Here is an 18,684-nt window from a genome sequence, read left to right as displayed (position 1 = left end):
CACTGGAAGATTTTGACTTTCACAAACACTGGTAAAATTGCTGACTGCCACAGCGAGAGCACAGGACTTGGTATCTGAGTGGTGAAGGCGATGAACTGCATGTGTGGATTATAACACCAACCTCTTCACAAAACATTTGTTATTTCCTCTCTTACATGGCCCCACATGAATATAGAATCCCTGCGCAATCCTAGAGTGACTAATAAGATTCAGGTATTGAAGAATAGCTTCACCAAGGGTAACCTCAATGGTGGGATTTGAACCGACACCTCAACACACTTAATCAAGCACTTGAGACCACTCGGCCTGACAACACGTTTGTTAAATGTCTCGATGGGATCGACACATGGCCTTGCCAGTGCTCTACCAAACTTCATTGATTTCAATCTAGGGTTTACAACACGTTTGTTAAATGTCTCGATGGGATCGACACATGGCCTAATTTGTGCTCTGCATGCATGGGGTCGAGTCCCATCCTCATCGTGTAACAATTACATTTCTGTGCTTTATTTTGGCACTGGAAGATTTTGACTTTCACAAACACTGGGAAAATTGCTGACTGCCACAGCGAGAGCACAGGACTTGGTATCTGAGTGGTGAAGGTGATGGACTGCTAATCCATTGTGCTCTTCATGCATGGGTTAGAATCTCATTGTATAACAATTAAAATTCTGTGCTTTTTTTGGCACTGGAAGATTTTGACTTTCACAAACACTGGTTAAATTGCTGACTGCCACAGCGAGAGCACAGGACTTGGTATCTGAGTGGTTAAGGCGATGAACTGCATGTGTGGATTATAACACCAACCTCTTCACAAAACATTTGTTATTTCCTCTCTTACATGGCCCCACATGAATATAGAATCCCTGCGCAATCCTAGAGTGACTAATACGATTCAGGTATTGAAGAATAGCTTCACCAAGGGCAACCTCAATGGTGGGATTTGAACCGACACCTCAACACACTTAATCAAGCACTTGAGACCACTCGGCCTGACAACACGTTTGTTAAATGTCTCGATGGGATCGACACATGGCCTTGCCATTGCTCTGCCAAACTTCATTGATTTCAATCTAGGGTTTACAACACGTTTGTTAAATGTCTCGATGGGATCGACACATGGCCTTGCCATTGCTCTGCCTAACTTTCATTGATTTCAAACAGGGTTTACATACAGCAACTACAGTTTTTTAAAGTCATTTGCCAATTCAAAATAAAGGATGAGGTGGCCGAGTGGTTAAGGCGATGGACTGCTAATCCATTGTGCTCTGCATGCATAGGTTAGAATCTCATTGTATAACAATTAAAATTCTGTGCATTTTTTGGCACTGGAAGATTTTGACTTTCACAAACACTGGTTAAATTGCTGACTGCCACAGCGAGAGCACAGGACTTGGTATCTGAGTGGTAAAGGCGATGAACTGCATGTGTGGATTATAACACCAACCTCTTCACAAAACTTTTGTTATTTCCTCTCTTACATGGCCCCACATGAATATTGAATCCCTGCGCAATCCTAGAGTGACTAATAGGATTCAGGTATTGAGAATAGCTTCACCAAAGGCAACCTCAATGGTGGGATTTGAACCGACACCTCAACACACTTAATCAAGCACTTGAGACCACTCGGCCTGACAACACGTTTGTTAAATGTCTCGATGGGATCGACACATGGCCTTGCCATTGCTCTGCCTAACTTTCATTGATTTCAATCTAGGGTTTACATACAGCAACTACAGTTTTTTGAAAGTCATTTGCCACTACCAAAATTCAGGATGAGGTGGCCGAGTGGTTAAGGCGATGGACTGCTAATCCATTGTGCTCTGCATGCATGGGTTCGAGTCCCATCCTCATCGTGTAACAATTACATTTCTGTGCTTTATTCTGGAACTGGAAGATTTTGACTTTCACAAACACTGGTAAAATTGCTGACTGCCACAGCGAGAGCACAGGACTTGGTATCTGAGTGGTGAAGGCGATGAACTGCATGTGTGGATTATAACACCAACCTCTTCACGAAACATTTGTTATTTCCTCTCTTACATGGCCCCACATGAATATAGAATCCCTGCGCAATCCTAGAGTGACTAATAAGATTCAGGTATTGAAGAATAGCTTCACCAAGGGTAACCTCAATGGTGGGATTTGAACCGACACCTCAACACACTTAATCAAGCACTTGAGACCACTCGGCCTGACAACACGTTTGTTAAATGTCTCGATGGGATCGACACATGGCCTTGCCATTGCTCTGCCTAACTTTCATTGATTTCAATCAAGGGTTTTACATACAGCAACTACAGTTTTTTGAAAGTCATTTGACACTACTAAAGTTCAGGATGAGGTGGCCGAGTGGTTAAGGCGATGGACTGCTAATCCATTGTGCTCTGCATGCATGGGTTCGAGTCCCATCCTAATCGTGTAACAATTACATTTCTGTGCTTTATTTTGGCACTGGAAGATTTTGACTTTCACAAACACTGGTAAAATTGCTGACTGCCACAGCGAGAGCACAGGACTTGGTATCTGAGTGGTAAAGGCGATGAACTGCATGTGTGGATTATAACACCAACCTCTTCACAAAACTTTTGTTATTTCCTCTCTTACATGGCCCCACATGAATATTGAATCCCTGCGCAATCCTAGAGTGACTAATAGGATTCAGGTATTGAAGAATAGCTTCACCAAAGGCAACCTCAATGGTGGGATTTGAACCCGAACACCTCAACACACTTAATCAAGCACTTGAGACCACTCGGCCTGACAACACGTTTGTTAAATGTCTCGATGGGATCGACACATGGCCTTGCCATTGCTCTGCCTAACTTTCATTGATTTCAATCAAGGGTTTTACATACAGCAACTACAGTTTTTTGAAAGTCATTTGCCACTACCAAAATTCAGGATGAGGTGGCCGAGTGGTTAAGGCGATGGACTGCTAATCCATTGTGCTCTGCATGCATGGGTTCGAGTCCCATCCTCATCGTGTAACAATTACATTTCTGTGCTTTATTTTGGCACTGGAAGATTTTGACTTTCACAAACACTGGGAAAATTGCTGACTGCCACAGCGAGAGCACAGGACTTGGTATCCGAGTGGTAAAGGCGATGAACTCCATGTGTGGATTATAACACCAACCTCTTCACAAAACATTTGTTATTTCCTCTCTTACATGGCCCCACATGAATATTGAATCCCTGCGCAATCCTAGAGTGACTAATAGGATTCAGGTATTGAGAATAGCTTCACCAAAGGCAACCTCAATGGTGGGATTTGAACCCGAACACCTCAACACACTTAATCAAGTACTTGAGACCACTCGGCCTGACAACACGTTTGTTAAATGTCTCGATGGGATCGACACATGGCCTTGCCATTGCTCTGCCTAACTTTCATTGATTTCAATCAAGGGTTTACATACAGCAACTACAGTTTTTTGAAAGTCATTTGCCACTACCAAAATTCAGGATGAGGTGGCCGAGTGGTTAAGGCGATGGACTGCTAATCCATTGTGCTCTGCATGCATGGGTTCGAGTCCCATCCTCATCGTGTAACAATTACATTTCTGTGCTTTATTTTGGCACTGGAAGATTTTGACTTTCACAAACACTGGGAAAATTGCTGACTGCCACAGCGAGAGCACAGGACTTGGTATCCGAGTGGTAAAGGCGATGAACTGCATGTGTGGATTATAACACCAACCTCTTCACAAAACATTTGTTATTTCCTCTCTTACATGGCCCCACATGAATATAGAATCCCTGCGCAATCCTAGAGTGACTAATAAGATTCAGGTATTGAAGAATAGCTTCACCAAGGGTAACCTCAATGGTGGGATTTGAACCGACACCTCAACACACTTAATCAAGCACTTGAGACCACTCGGCCTGACAACACGTTTGTTAAATGTCTCGATGGGATCGACACATGGCCTTGCCAGTGCTCTACCAAACTTCATTGATTTCAATCTAGGGTTTACAACACGTTTGTTAAATGTCTCGATGGGATCGACACATGGCCTTGCCATTGCTCTGCCTAACTTTCATTGATTTCAATCAAGGGTTTACATACAGCAACTACAGTTTTTTGAAAGTCATTTGCCACTACCAAAATTCAGGATGAGGTGGCCGAGTGGTTAAGGCGATGGACTGCTAATCCATTGTGCTCTGCATGCATGGGAAGATTTTGACTTTCACAAACACTGGTAAAATTGCTGACTGCCACAGCGAGAGCACAGGACTTGGTATCTGAGTGGTGAAGGCGATGAACTGCATGTGTGGATTATAACACCAACCTCTTCACGAAACATTTGTTATTTCCTCTCTTACATGGCCCCACATGAATATAGAATCCCTGCGCAATCCTAAAGTGACTAGTAAGATTCAGGTATTGAAGAATAGCTTCACCAAGGGCAACCTCAATGGTGGGATTTGAACCGACACCTCAACACACTTAATCAAGCACTTGAGACCACTCGGCCTGACAACACGTTTGTTAAATGCCTCGATGGGATCGACACATGGCCTTGCCATTGCTCTGCAGAACTTTCATTGATTTCAATCTAGGGTGTTACATACAGCAACTACAGTTTTTTGAAAGTCATTTGCCACTACCAAAATTCAGGATGAGGTGGCCGAGTGGTTAAGGCGATGGACTGCTAATCCATTGTGCTCTGCATGCATGGGTTCGAGTCCCATCCTCATTGTGTAACAATTACATTTCTGTGCTTTATTTTGGCACTGGAAGATTTTGACTTTCACAAACACTGGGAAAATTGCTGACTGCCACAGCGAGAGCACAGGACTTGGTATCTGAGTGGTAAAGGCGATGAACTCCATGTGTGGATTATAACACCAACCTCTTCACAAAACATTTGTTATTTCCTCTCTTACATGGCCCCACATGAATATTGAATCCCTGCGCAATCCTAGAGTGACTAATAGGATTCAGGTATTGAGAATAGCTTCACCAAAGGCAACCTCAATGGTGGGATTTGAACCCGAACACCTCAACACACTTAATCAAGTACTTGAGACCACTCGGCCTGACAACACGTTTGTTAAATGTCTCGATGGGATCGACACATGGCCTTGCCATTGCTCTGCCTAACTTTCATTGATTTCAATCAAGGGTTTACATACAGCAACTACAGATTTTGAAAGTCATTTGCCACTACCAAAATTCAGGATGAGGTGGCCGAGTGGTTAAGGCGATGGACTGCTAATCCATTGTGCTCTGCATGCATGGGTTCGAATCCCATCCTCATCGTGTAACAATTACATTTCTGTGCTTTATTTTGGCACTGGAAGATTTTGACTTTCACAAACACTGGTAAAATTGCTGACTGCCACAGCGAGAGCACAGGACTTGGTATCTGAGTGGTGAAGGCGATGAACTGCATGTGTGGATTATAACACCAACCTCTTCACAAAACATTTGTTATTTCCTCTCTTACATGGCCCCACATGAATATTGAATCCCTGCACAATCCTAGAGTGACTAGTAGATTCAGGTATTGAGAATAGCTTCACCAAGGGCAACCTCAATGGTGGGATTTGAACCCGAACACCTCAACACACTTAATCAAGCACTTGAGACCACTCGGCCTGACAACACGTTTGTTAAATGTCTCGATGGGATCGACACATGGCCTTGCCATTGCTCTGCCTAACTTTCATTGATTTCAATCTAGGGTTTACATACAGGAACTACAGTTTTTTAAATTCATTTGCCACTTCAAAATACAGGATGAGGTGGCCGAGTGTTTAAGGCGATGGACTGCTAATCCATTGTGCTCTGCATGCATGGATTCGAATCCCAACCTCATTGTGTAACAATTAAATTTCTGTGCTTTATTTTGGCACTGGAAGATTTTGACTTTCACAAACACTGGTAAAATTGCTGACTGCCACAGCGAGAGCACAGGACTTGGTATCTGAGTGGTTAAGGCGATGGGCTGCTAATCCATTGTGCTCTGCATGCATGTGTTAGAATCTCATTGTATAACAATTAAAATTCTGTGCTTTATTTTGGCACATAAGATTTTGAATTTCACAAACACTGGTAAAATTGCTGACTGCTACAGCGAGAGCACAGGACTTGGTATCTGAGTGGTGAAGGCGATGAACTGCATGTGTGGATTATAACACCAACCTCTTCACAAAACATTTGTTATTTCCTCTCTTATATGGCCCCACATGAATATAGAATCCCTGCGCAATCCTAGAGTGACTAATAAGATTCAGGTATTGAAGAATAGCTTCACCAAGGGTAACCTCAATGGTGGGATTTGAACCCGAACACCTCAACACACTTAATCAAGTACTTGAGACCACTCGGCCTGACAACACGTTTGTTAAATGCCTCGATGGGATCGACACATGGCCTTGCCATTGCTCTGCAGAACTTTCATTGATTTCAAACTAGGGTTTACATACAGGAACTACAGTTTTTTAAATTCATTTGCCACTTCAAAATACAGGATAAGGTGGCCGAGTGTTTAAGGCGATGGACTGCTAATCCATTGTGCTCTGCATCCATGGGTTCGAATCCCATCCTCATTGTGTAACAATTAAATTTCTGTGCTTTATTTTGGCACTGGAAGATTTTGACTTTCACAAACACTGGTAAAATTGCTGACTGCCACAGCGAGAGCACAGGACTTGGTATCTGAGTGGTTAAGGCGATGGACTGCTAATCCATTGTGCTCTGCATGCATGGGTTCGAATCCCATCCTCATCGTGTAACAATTAGATTTCTGTGCTTTATTTTGGCACTGGAAGATTTTGACTTTCACAAACACTGGTAACATTGCTGACTGCCACAGCGAGAGCACAGGACTTGGTATCTGAGTGGTGAAGGCGATGAACTGCATGTGTGGATTATAACACCAACCTCTTCACGAAACATTTGTTATTTCCTCTCTTACATGGCCCCACATGAATATTGAATCCCTGCGCAATCCTAGAGTGACTAGTAGGATTCAGGTATTGAGAATAGCTTCACCAAAGGCAACCTCAATGGTGGGATTTGAACCCGAACACCTCAACACACTTAATCAAGCACTTGAGACCACTCGGCCTGACAACACGTTTGTTAAATGTCTCGATGGGATCGACACATGGCCTTGCCATTGCTCTGCCTAACTTTCATTGATTTCAATCAAGGGTTTTACATACAGCAACTACAGTTTTTTGAAAGTCATTTGCCACTATCAAAATTCAGGATGAGGTGGCCGAGTGGTTAAGGCGATGGACTGCTAATCCATTGTGCTCTGCATGCATGGGTTCGAGTCCCATCCTCATCGTGTAACAATTACATTTCTGTGCTTTATTTTGGCACTGGAAGATTTTGACTTTCACAAACACTGGGAAAATTGCTGACTGCCACAGCGAGAGCACAGGACTTGGTATCCGAGTGGTAAAGGCGATGAACTCCATGTGTGGATTATAACACCAACCTCTTCACAAAACATTTGTTATTTCCTCTCTTACATGGCCCCACATGAATATTGAATCCCTGCGCAATCCTAGAGTGACTAATAAGATTCAGGTATTGAAGAATAGCTTCACCAAGGATAACCTCAATGGTGGGATTTGAACCGACACCTCAACACACTTAATCAAGCACTTGAGACCACTCGGCCTGACAACACGTTTGTTAAATGTCTCGATGGGATCGACACATGGCCTTGCCATTGCTCTGCCTAACTTTCATTGATTTCAATCAAGGGTTTACATACAGCAACTTCAGTTTTTTGAAAGTCATTTGCCACTACCAAAATTCAGGATGAGGTGGCCGAGTGGTTAAGGCGATGGACTGCTAATCCATTGTGCTCTGCATGCATGGGTTCGAGTCCCATCCTCATCGTGTAACAATTACATTTCTGTTTTTTATTCTGGCACTGGAAGATTTTGACTTTCACAAACACTGGTAAAATTGCTGACTGCCACAGCGAGAGCACAGGACTTGGTATCTGAGTTGTGAAGGCGATGAACTGCATGTGTGGATTATAACACCAACCTCTTCACAAAACATTTGTTATTTCCTCTCTTACATGGCCCCACATGAATATAGAATCCCTGCGCAATCCTAAAGTGACTAGTAAAGATTCAGGTATTGAAGAATAGCTTCACCAAGGGCAACCTCAATGGTGGGATTTGAACCAACACCTCAACACACTTAATCAAGCACTTGAGACCACTCGGCCTGACAACACGTTTGTTAAATGCCTCGATGGGATCGACACATGGCCTTGCCATTGCTCTGCAGAACTTTCATTGATTTCAATCTAGGGTTTTACATACAGGAACTACAGTTTTTTAAATTCATTTGCCACTTCAAAATACAGGATGAGGTGGCCGAGTGTTTAAGCCGATGGACTGCTAATCCATTGTGCTCTGCATGCATGGGTTCGAATCCCATCCTCATCGTGTAACAATTACATTTCTGTGCTTTATTTTGGCACTGGAAGATTTTGACTTTCACAAACACTGGTAAAATTGCTGACTGCCACAGCGAGAGCACAGGACTTGGTATCTGAGTGGTGAAGGCGATGAACTGCATGTGTGGATTATAACACCAACCTCTTCACGAAACATTTGTTATTTCCTCTCTTACATGGCCCCACATGAATATTGAATCCCTGCGCAATCCTAGAGTGACTAATAGGATTCAGGTATTGAGAATAGCTTCACCAAAGGCAACCTCAATGGTGGGATTTGAACCCGAACACCTCAACACACTTAATCAAGCACTTGAGACCACTCGGCCTGACAACACGTTTGTTAAATGTCTCGATGGGATCGACACATGGCCTTGACAGTGCTCTACCAAACTTCATTGATTTCAATCTAGGGTTTTACAACACGTTTGTTAAATGTCTCGATGGGATCGACACATGGCCTTGCCATTGCTCTGCCTAACTTTCATTGATTTCAATCAAGGGTTTTACATACAGCAACTTCAGTTTTTTGAAAGTCATTTGCCACTACCAAAATTCAGGATGAGGTGGCCGAGTGGTTAAGGTGATGGACTGCTAATCCATTGTGCTCTGCATGCATGGGTTTGAATCGCATCCTCATCGTGTAACAATTAAATTTCTGTGCTTTATTTTGGCACTGGAAGATTTTGACTTTCACAAACACTGGTAAAATTGCTGACTGCCACAGCGAGAGCACAGGACTTGGTATCTGAGTGGTTAAGGCGATGGGCTGCTAATCCATTGTGCTCTGCATGTTAGAATCTCATTGTATAACAATTAAAATTCTGTGCTTTATTTTGGCACTGGAAGATTTTGAATTTCACAAACACTGGTAAAATTGCTGACTGCTTACAGCGAGAGCACAGGACTTGGTATCTGAGTGGTGAAGGCGATGAACTGCATGTGTGGATTATAACACCAACCTCTTCACAAAACATTTGTTATTTCTCTTACATGGCCCCACATGAATATTGAATCCCTGCGCAATCCTAGAGTGACTAATAGGATTCAGGTATTGAGAATAGCTTCACCAAGGGCAACCTCAATGGTGGGATTTGAACCGAACACCTCAACACACTTAATCAAGCACTTGAGACCACTCGGCCTGACAACACGTTTGTTAAATGTCTCGATGGGATCGACACATGGCCTTGACAGTGCTCTACCAAACTTCATTGATTTCAATCTAGGGTTTACAACACGTTTGTTAAATGCCTCGATGGGATCGACACATGGCCTTGCCATTGCTCTGCAGAACTTTCATTGATTTCAATCTAGGGTTTACATACAGCAACTACAGTTTTTTTTAATTAATTTGCCACTTAAAAATACAGGGTGAGGTGGCCGAGTGGTTAAGGCGATGGACTGCTAATCCATTGTGCTCTGCATTCATGGGTTCAAATCCCATCCTCATCGTGTAACAATTAAATTTCTGTGCTTTATTTTGGCACTGGAAGATTTTGACTTTCACAAACACTGGTAAAATTGCTGACTGCCACAGCGAGAGCACAGGACTTGGTATCTGAGTGGTGAAGGCGATGAACTGCATGTGTGGATTATAACACCAACCTCTTCACGAAACATTTGTTATTTCCTCTCTTACATGGCCCCACATGAATATAGAATCCCTGCGCAATCCTAAAGTGACTAGTAAGATTCAGGTATTGAAGAATAGCTTCACCAAGGGCAACCTCAATGGTGGGATTTGAACCGACACCTCAACACACTTAATCAAGCACTTGAGACCACTCGGCCTGACAACACGTTTGTTAAATGTCTCGATGGGATCGACACATGGCCTTGCCATTGCTCTGCAGAACTTCATTGATTTCAATCTAGGGTTTACATACAGGAACTACAGTTTTTTAAATTCATTTGCCACTTCAAAATACACGATGAGGTGGCCGAGTGGTTAAGGCGATGGACTGCTAATCCATTGTGCTCTGCATGCATGGGTTCAATCCCATCCTCATCGTGTAACAATTAAATTTCTGTGCTTTATTTTGGCACTGGAAGATTTTGACTTTCACAAACACTGGTAAAATTGCTGACTGCCACAGCGAGAGCACAGGACTTGGTATCTGAGTGGTTAAGGCGATGGACTGCTAATCCATTGTGCTCTGCTTGCATGGGTTAGAACCTCATTGTATAACAATTAAAATTCTGTGCTTTATTTTGGCACATAAGATTTTGAATTTCACAAACACTGGTAAAATTGCTGACTGCCACAGCGAGAGCACAGGACTTGGTATCCGAGTGGTAAAGGCGATGAACTGCATGTGTGGATTATAACACCAACCTCTTCACAAAACATTTGTTATTTCCTCTCTTACATGGCCCCACATGAATATAGAATCCCTGCGCAATCCTAGAGTGACTAATAACATTCAGGTATTGAAGAATAGCTTCACCAAGGGTAACCTCAATGGTGGGATTTGAACCGACACCTCAACACACTTAATCAAGCACTTGAGACCACTCGGCCTGACAACACGTTTGTTAAATGTCTCGATGGGATCGACACATGGCCTTGCCATTGCTCTGCCTAACTTTCATTGATTTCAATCTATGGTTTACATACAGCAACTACAGTTTTTTAAAGTAATTTGCCACTTAAAAATACAGGATGAGGTGGCCGAGTGGTTAAGGCGATGGACTGCTAATCCATTGTGCTCTGCATTCATGGGTTCCCATCCTCATCGTGTAACAATTAAATTTCTGTGCTTTATTTTGGCACTGGAAGATTTTGAATTTCACAAACACTGGTAAAATTGCTGACTGCTACAGCGAGAGCACAGGACTTGGTATCTGATTGGTGAAGGCGATGAACTGCATGTGTGGATTATAACACCAACCTCTTCACAAAACATTTGTTATTTCCTCTCTTACATGGCCCCACATGAATATAGAATCCCTGCGCAATCCTAGAGTGACTAATAAGATTCAGGTATTGAAGAATAGCTTCACCAAGGGTAACCTCAATGGTGGGATTTGAACCGACACCTCAACACACTTAATCAAGCACTTGAGACCACTCGGCCTGACAACACGTTTGTTAAATGTCTCGATGGGATCGACACATGGCCTTGCCATTGCTCTGCCGAACTTTCATTGATTTCAATCTAGGGTTTACATACAGCAACTACAGTTTTTTTAATTAATTTGCCACTTAAAAATACAGGGTGAGGTGGCCGAGTGGTTAAGGCGATGGACTGCTAATCCATTGTGTTCTGCATTCATGGGTTCTCATCGTGTAACAATTAAATTTCTGTGCTTTATTTTGGCACTGGAAGATTTTGACTTTCACAAACACTGGTAAAATTGCTGACTGCCACAGCGAGAGCACAGGACTTGGTATCTGAGTGGTGAAGGCGATGAACTGCATGTGTGGATTATAACACCAACCTCTTCACGAAACATTTGTTATTTCCTCTCTTACATGGCCCCACATGAATATAGAATCCCTGCTCAATCCTAAAGTGACTAGTAAGATTCAGGTATTGAAAGAATAGCTTCACCAAGGGCAACCTCAATGGTGGGATTTGAACCGACACCTCAACACACTTAATCAAGCACTTGAGACCACTCGGCCTGACAACACGTTTGTTAAATGCCTCGATGGGATCGACACATGGCCTTGCCATTGCTCTGCAGAACTTTCATTGATTTCAATCTAGGGTTTACATACAGGAACTACGGTTTTTAAAATTCATTTGCCACTTCAAAATACAGGATGAGGTGGCCGAGTGTTTAAGGCGATGGACTGCTAATCCATTGTGCTCTGCATGCATGGGTTCGAATCCCATCCTCATCGTGTAACAATTACATTTCTGTGCTTTATTTTGGCACTGGAAGATTTTGACTTTCACAAACACTGGTAAAATTGCTGACTGCCACAGCGAGAGCACAGGACTTGGTATCTGAGTGGTGAAGGCGATGAACTGCATGTGTGGATTATAACACCAACCTCTTCACAAAACATTTGTTATTTCCTCTCTTACATGGCCCCACATGAATATAGAATCCCTGCGCAATCCTAGAGTGACTAGTAAGATTCAGGTATTGAAGAATAGCTTCACCAAGGGCAACCTCAATGGTGGGATTTGAACCGACACCTCAACACACTTAATCAAGCACTTGAGACCACTCGGCCTGACAACACGTTTGTTAAATGTCTCGATGGGATCGACACATGGCCTTGCCATTGCTCTGCCTAACTTTCATTGGTTTCAAACTAGGGTTTACATACAGCAACTACAGTTTTTTAAAGTCATTTGCCAATTCAAAATAAAGGATGAGGTGGCCGAGTGGTTAAGGCGATGGACTGCTAATCCATTGTGCTCTGCATGCATGGGTTCGAATCCCATCCTCATCGTGTAACAATTACATTTCTGTGCTTTATTTTGGCACTGGAAGATTTTGACTTTCACAAACACTGGTAAAATTGCTGACTGCCACAGCGAGAGCACAGGACTTGGTATCTGAGTGGTTAAGGCGATGGACTGCTAATCCATTGTGCTCTGCATGCATGTTAGAATCTCATTGTATAACAATTAAAATTCTGTGCTTTATTTTGGCACTAAGATTTTGACTTTCACAAACACTGGTAAAATTGCTGACTGCTACAGCGAGAGCACAGGACTTGGTATCTGAGTGGTGAAGGCGATGAACTGCATGTGTGGATTATAACACCAACCTCTTCACAAAACATTTGTTATTTCCTCTCTTACATGGCCCCACATGAATATAGAATCCCTGCGCAATCCTAGAGTGACTAATAAGATTCAGGTATTGAAGAATAGCTTCACCAAGGGTAACCTCAATGGTGGGATTTGAACCGACACCTCAACACACTTAATCAAGCACTTGAGACCACTCGGCCTGACAACACGTTTGTTAAATGTCTCGATGGGATCGACACATGGCCTTGCCAGTGCTCTACCAAACTTCATTGATTTCAATCTAGGGTTTTACAACACGTTTGTTAAATGTCTCGATGGGATCGACACATGGCCTTGCCATTGCTCTGCCTAACTTTCATTGATTTCAATCAAGGGTTTACATACAGCAACTACAGTTTTTTAAATTCATTTGCCACTTCAAAATACAGGATGAGGTGGCCGAGTGGTTAAGGCGATGGACTGCTAATCCATTGTGCTCTGCATGCATGGGTTCGAATCCCATCCTCATCGTGTAACAATTACATTTCTGTGCTTTATTTTGGCACTGGAAGATTTTGACTTTCACAAACACTGGTAAAATTGCTGACTGCCACAGCGAGAGCACAGGACTTGGTATCTGAGTGGTGAAGGCGATGAACTGCATGTGTGGATTATAACACCAACCTCTTCACAAAACATTTGTTATTTCCTCTCTTACATGGCCCCACATGAATATTGAATCCCTGCGCAATCCTAGAGTGACTAATAAGATTCAGGTATTGAAGAATAGCTTCACCAAGGCAACCTCAATGGTGGGATTTGAACCGACACCTCAACACACTTAATCAAGCACTTGAGACCACTCGGCCTGACAACACGTTTGTTAAATGTCTCGATGGGATCGACACATGGCCTTGCCAGTGCTCTACCAAACTTCATTGATTTCAATCTAGGGTTTACAACACGTTTGTTAAATGTCTCGATGGGATCGACACATGGCCTTGCCATTGCTCTGCCTAACTTTCATTGATTTCAATCTAGGGTTTACATACAGCAACTACAGTTTTTTAAAGTCATTTGCCACTACCAAAATAAAGGATGAGGTGGCTGAGTGGTTAAGGCGATGGACTGCTAATCCATTGTGCTCTGCATGCATGGGTTCGAATCCCATCCTCATCGTGTAACAATTACATTTCTGTGCTTTATTTTGGCACTGGAAGATTTTGACTTTCACAAACACTGGGAAAATTGCTGACTGCCACAGCGAGAGCACAGGACTTGGTATCTGAGTGGTTAAGGCGATGGACTGCTAATCCATTGTGCTCTGCATGCATGGTTAGAATCTCATTGTATAACAATTAAAATTCTGTGCTTTATTTTGGCACTGGAAGATTTTGACTTTCACAAACACTGGTTAAATTGCTGACTGCCACAGCGAGAGCACAGGACTTGGTATCTGGTGGTGAAGGCGATGAACTGCATGTGTGGATTATAACACCAACCTCTTCACAAAACATTTGTTATTTCCTCTCTTACATGGCCCCACATGAATATAGAATCCCTGCGCAATCCTAGAGTGACTAATAAGATTCAGGTATTGAAGAATAGCTTCACCAAGGGCAACCTCAATGGTGGGATTTGAACCGACACCTCAACACACTTAATCAAGCACTTGAGACCACTCGGCCTGACAACACGTTTGTTAAATGTCTCGATGGGATCGACACATGGCCTTGCCATTGCTCTGCCTAACTTTCATTGATTTCAATCTAGGGTTTACATACAGCAACTACAGTTTTTTAAAGTCATTTGCCACTACCAAAATTCAGGATGAGGTGGCCGAGTGGTTAAGGCGATGGACTGCTAATCCATTGTGCTCTGCATGCATGGGTTCCCATCCTCATCGTGTAACAATCACATTTCTGTGCTTTATTTTGGCACTGGAAGATTTTGACTTTCACAAACACTGGTAAAATTGCTGACTGCCACAGCGAGAGCACAGGACTTGGTATCTGAGTGGTGAAGGCGATGAACTGCATGTGTGGATTATAACACCAACCTCTTCACAAAACATTTGTTATTTCCTCTCTTACATGGCCCCACATGAATATAGAATCCCTGCGCAATCCTAGAGTGACTAATACGATTCAGGTATTGAAGAATAGCTTCACCAAGGGCAACCTCAATGGTGGGATTTGAACCGACACCTCAACACACTTAATCAAGCACTTGAGACCACTCGGCCTGACAACACGTTTGTTAAATGTCTCGATGGGATGGGCCGACGGCCTTGCCAGTGCTCTACACATGGCCTTGCCATTGCTCTGCCTAACTTTCATTGATTTCAATCTAGGGTTTACATACAGCAACTACAGTTTTTTAAAATCATTTGCCACTTCCAAAATACAGGATGAGGTGGCCGAGTGGTTAAGGCGATGGACTGCTAATCCATTGTGCTCTGCATGCATGGGTTCGAATCCCATCCTCATCGTGTAACAATTAAATTTCTGTGCTTTATTTTGGCACTGGAAGATTTTGACTTTCACAAACACTGGTAAAATTGCTGACTGCCACAGCGAGAGCACAGGACTTGGTATCTGAGTGGTTAAGGCGATGGACTGCTAATCCATTGTGCTCTGCATGCATGGGTTAGAATCTCATTGTATAACAATTAAAATTCTGTGCTTTATTTTGGCACTGGAAGATTTTGACTTTCACAAACACTGGTAAAATTGCTGACTGCCACAGCGAGAGCACAGGACTTGGTATCTGAGTGGTGAAGGCGATGAACTGCATGTGTGGATTATAACACCAACCTCTTCACAAAACATTTGTTATTTCCTCTCTTACATGGCCCCACATGAATATAGAATCCCTGCGCAATCCTAGAGTGACTAATAAGATTCAGGTATTGAAGAATAGCTTCACCAAGGGTAACCTCAATGGTGGGATTTGAACCGACACCTCAACACACTTAATCAAGCACTTGAGACCACTCGGCCTGACAACACGTTTGTTAAATGTCTCGATGGGATCGACACATGGCCTTGCCAGTGCTCTACCAAACTTCATTGATTTCAATCTAGGGTTTACAACACGTTTGTTAAATGTCTCGATGGGATCGACACATGGCCTTGCCATTGCTCTGCCTAACTTTCATTGATTTCAATCAAGGGTTTTACATACAGCAACTACAGTTTTTTGAAAGTCATTTGCCACTACCAAAATTCAGGATGAGGTGGCCGAGTGGTTAAGGCGATGGACTGCTAATCCATTGTGCTCTGCATGCATGGGTTTGAGTCCCATCCTCATCGTGTAACAATTACATTTCTGTGCTTTATTTTGGCACTGGAAGATTTTGACTTTCACAAACACTGGTAAAATTGCTGACTGCCACAGCGAGAGCACAGGACTTGGTATCTGAGTGGTGAAGGCGATGAACTGCATGTGTGGATTATAACACCAACCTCTTCACAAAACATTTGTTATTTCCTCTCTTACATGGCCCCACATGAATATAGAATCCCTGCGCAATCCTAGAGTGACTAATAAGATTCAGGTATTGAAGAATAGCTTCACCAAGGGTAACCTCAATGGTGGGATTTGAACCGACACCTCAACACACTTAATCAAGCACTTGAGACCACTCGGCCTGACAACACGTTTGTTAAATGTCTCGATGGGATCGACACATGGCCTTGCCAGTGCTCTACCAAACTTCATTGATTTCAATCTAGGGTTTACAACACGTTTGTTAAATGTCTCGATGGGATCGACACATGGCCTTGCCATTGCTCTGCCTAACTTTCATTGATTTCAATCAAGGGTTTTACATACAGCAACTACAGTTTTTTGAAAGTCATTTGCCACTACCAAAATTCAGGATGAGGTGGCCGAGTGGTTAAGGCGATGGACTGCTAATCCATTGTGCTCTGCATGCATGGGTTTGAATCCCATCCTCATCGTGTAACAATTACATTTCTGTGCTTTATTTTGGCACTGGAAGATTTTGACTTTCACAAACACTGGTAAAATTGCTGACTGCCACAGCGAGAGCACAGGACTTGGTATCTGAGTGGTGAAGGCGATGAACTGCATGTGTGGATTATAACACCAACCTCTTCACAAAACATTTGTTATTTCCTCTCTTACATGGCCCCACATGAATATAGAATCCCTGCGCAATCCTAGAGTGACTAATAAGATTCAGGTATTGAAGAATAGCTTCACCAAGGGTAACCTCAATGGTGGGATTTGAACCGACACCTCAACACACTTAATCAAGCACTTGAGACCACTCGGCCTGACAACACGTTTGTTAAATGTCTCGATGGGATCGACACATGGCCTTGCCAGTGCTCTACCAAACTTCATTGATTTCAATCTAGGGTTTACAACACGTTTGTTAAATGTCTCGATGGGATCGACACATGGCCTTGCCATTGCTCTGCCTAACTTTCATTGATTTCAATCAAGGGTTTTACATACAGCAACTACAGTTTTTTGAAAGTCATTTGCCACTACCAAAATTCAGGATGAGGTGGCCGAGTGGTTAAGGCGATGGACTGCTAATCCATTGTGCTCTGCATGCATGGGAAGATTTTGACTTTCACAAACACTGGTAAAATTGCTGACTGCCACAGCGAGAGCACAGGACTTGGTATCTGAGTGGTGAAGGCGATGAACTGCATGTGTGGATTATAACACCAACCTCTTCACAAAACATTTGTTATTTCCTCTCTTACATGGCCCCACATGAATATAGAATCCCTGCGCAATCCTAGAGTGACTAATAAGATTCAGGTATTGAAGAATAGCTTCACCAAGGGTAACCTCAATGGTGGGATTTGAACCGACACCTCAACACACTTAATCAAGCACTTGAGACTACTCGGCCTGACAACACGTTTGTTAAATGTCTCGATGGGACCGACACATGGCCTTGCCAGTGCTCTACCAAACATCATTGATTTCAATCTAGGGTTTACAACACGTTTGTTAAATGTCTCGATGGGATCGACACATGGCCTTGCCATTGCTCTGCCTAACTTTCATTGGTTTCAAACTAGGGTTTACATACAGCAACTACAGATTTTTTAATTAATTTGCCACTTAAAAATACAGGGTGAGGTGGCCGAGTGGTTAAGGCGATGGACTGCTAATCCATTGTGCTCTGCATTCATGGGTTCGAATCCCATCCTCATCGTGTAACAATTAAATTTCTGTGCTTTATTTTGGCACTGGAAGATTTTGACTTTCACAAACACTGGTAAAATTGCTGACTGCCACAGCGAGAGCACAGGACTTGGTATCTGAGTGGTGAAGGCGATGAACTGCATGTGTGGATTATAACACCAACCTCTTCACGAAACATTTGTTATTTCCTCTCTTACATGGCCCCACATGAATATAGAATCCCTGCGCAATCCTAAAGTGACTAGTAAGATTCAGGTATTGAAGAATAGCTTCACCAAGGGCAACCTCAATGGTGGGATTTGAACCGACACCTCAACACACTTAATCAAGCACTTGAGACCACT

The 18,684-nt window shown here is 43.0% G+C and overlaps 15 non-coding genes across 15 annotated transcripts; all 15 read left to right on the top strand.

Moving 5' to 3' along the window:
- The first annotated feature begins 1,774 nt into the window (after positions 1 to 1,774).
- Positions 1,775 to 1,856, top strand: trnas-gcu. Its single transcript has one exon. It is a non-coding gene; the product is annotated as a tRNA-Ser (tRNA).
- Positions 1,857 to 2,904: 1,048 nt separating this feature from the next.
- trnas-gcu lies at positions 2,905 to 2,986 on the top strand. The gene has a single exon. It is a non-coding gene; the product is annotated as a tRNA-Ser (tRNA).
- Positions 2,987 to 3,468: 482 nt separating this feature from the next.
- On the top strand, positions 3,469 to 3,550 carry trnas-gcu. The gene has a single exon. It is a non-coding gene; the product is annotated as a tRNA-Ser (tRNA).
- A 1,074-nt stretch (positions 3,551 to 4,624) lies between these two features.
- Positions 4,625 to 4,706, top strand: trnas-gcu. Its single transcript has one exon. It is a non-coding gene; the product is annotated as a tRNA-Ser (tRNA).
- A 481-nt stretch (positions 4,707 to 5,187) lies between these two features.
- On the top strand, positions 5,188 to 5,269 carry trnas-gcu. Its single transcript has one exon. It is a non-coding gene; the product is annotated as a tRNA-Ser (tRNA).
- Positions 5,270 to 7,225: 1,956 nt separating this feature from the next.
- Positions 7,226 to 7,307, top strand: trnas-gcu. Its single transcript has one exon. It is a non-coding gene; the product is annotated as a tRNA-Ser (tRNA).
- A 481-nt stretch (positions 7,308 to 7,788) lies between these two features.
- On the top strand, positions 7,789 to 7,870 carry trnas-gcu. Its single transcript has one exon. It is a non-coding gene; the product is annotated as a tRNA-Ser (tRNA).
- Positions 7,871 to 9,817: 1,947 nt separating this feature from the next.
- On the top strand, positions 9,818 to 9,899 carry trnas-gcu. Its single transcript has one exon. It is a non-coding gene; the product is annotated as a tRNA-Ser (tRNA).
- Positions 9,900 to 12,776: 2,877 nt separating this feature from the next.
- trnas-gcu lies at positions 12,777 to 12,858 on the top strand. The gene has a single exon. It is a non-coding gene; the product is annotated as a tRNA-Ser (tRNA).
- Positions 12,859 to 13,593: 735 nt separating this feature from the next.
- Positions 13,594 to 13,675, top strand: trnas-gcu. Its single transcript has one exon. It is a non-coding gene; the product is annotated as a tRNA-Ser (tRNA).
- Positions 13,676 to 14,241: 566 nt separating this feature from the next.
- On the top strand, positions 14,242 to 14,323 carry trnas-gcu. The gene has a single exon. It is a non-coding gene; the product is annotated as a tRNA-Ser (tRNA).
- A 1,230-nt stretch (positions 14,324 to 15,553) lies between these two features.
- On the top strand, positions 15,554 to 15,635 carry trnas-gcu. The gene has a single exon. It is a non-coding gene; the product is annotated as a tRNA-Ser (tRNA).
- A 741-nt stretch (positions 15,636 to 16,376) lies between these two features.
- On the top strand, positions 16,377 to 16,458 carry trnas-gcu. The gene has a single exon. It is a non-coding gene; the product is annotated as a tRNA-Ser (tRNA).
- Positions 16,459 to 17,027: 569 nt separating this feature from the next.
- trnas-gcu lies at positions 17,028 to 17,109 on the top strand. Its single transcript has one exon. It is a non-coding gene; the product is annotated as a tRNA-Ser (tRNA).
- A 1,159-nt stretch (positions 17,110 to 18,268) lies between these two features.
- Positions 18,269 to 18,350, top strand: trnas-gcu. Its single transcript has one exon. It is a non-coding gene; the product is annotated as a tRNA-Ser (tRNA).
- Positions 18,351 to 18,684: the final 334 nt, after the last annotated feature.

The sequence above is a fragment of the Oncorhynchus gorbuscha genome, linkage group LG14, assembly GCF_021184085.1.
Source record: "Oncorhynchus gorbuscha isolate QuinsamMale2020 ecotype Even-year linkage group LG14, OgorEven_v1.0, whole genome shotgun sequence".
NCBI classification, from domain to species: Eukaryota; Metazoa; Chordata; class Actinopteri; order Salmoniformes; family Salmonidae; genus Oncorhynchus; species Oncorhynchus gorbuscha.
The sequence above is the reverse complement of the archived record's forward strand: the minus strand, read 5'-3'. Positions and strand labels throughout refer to the sequence as shown.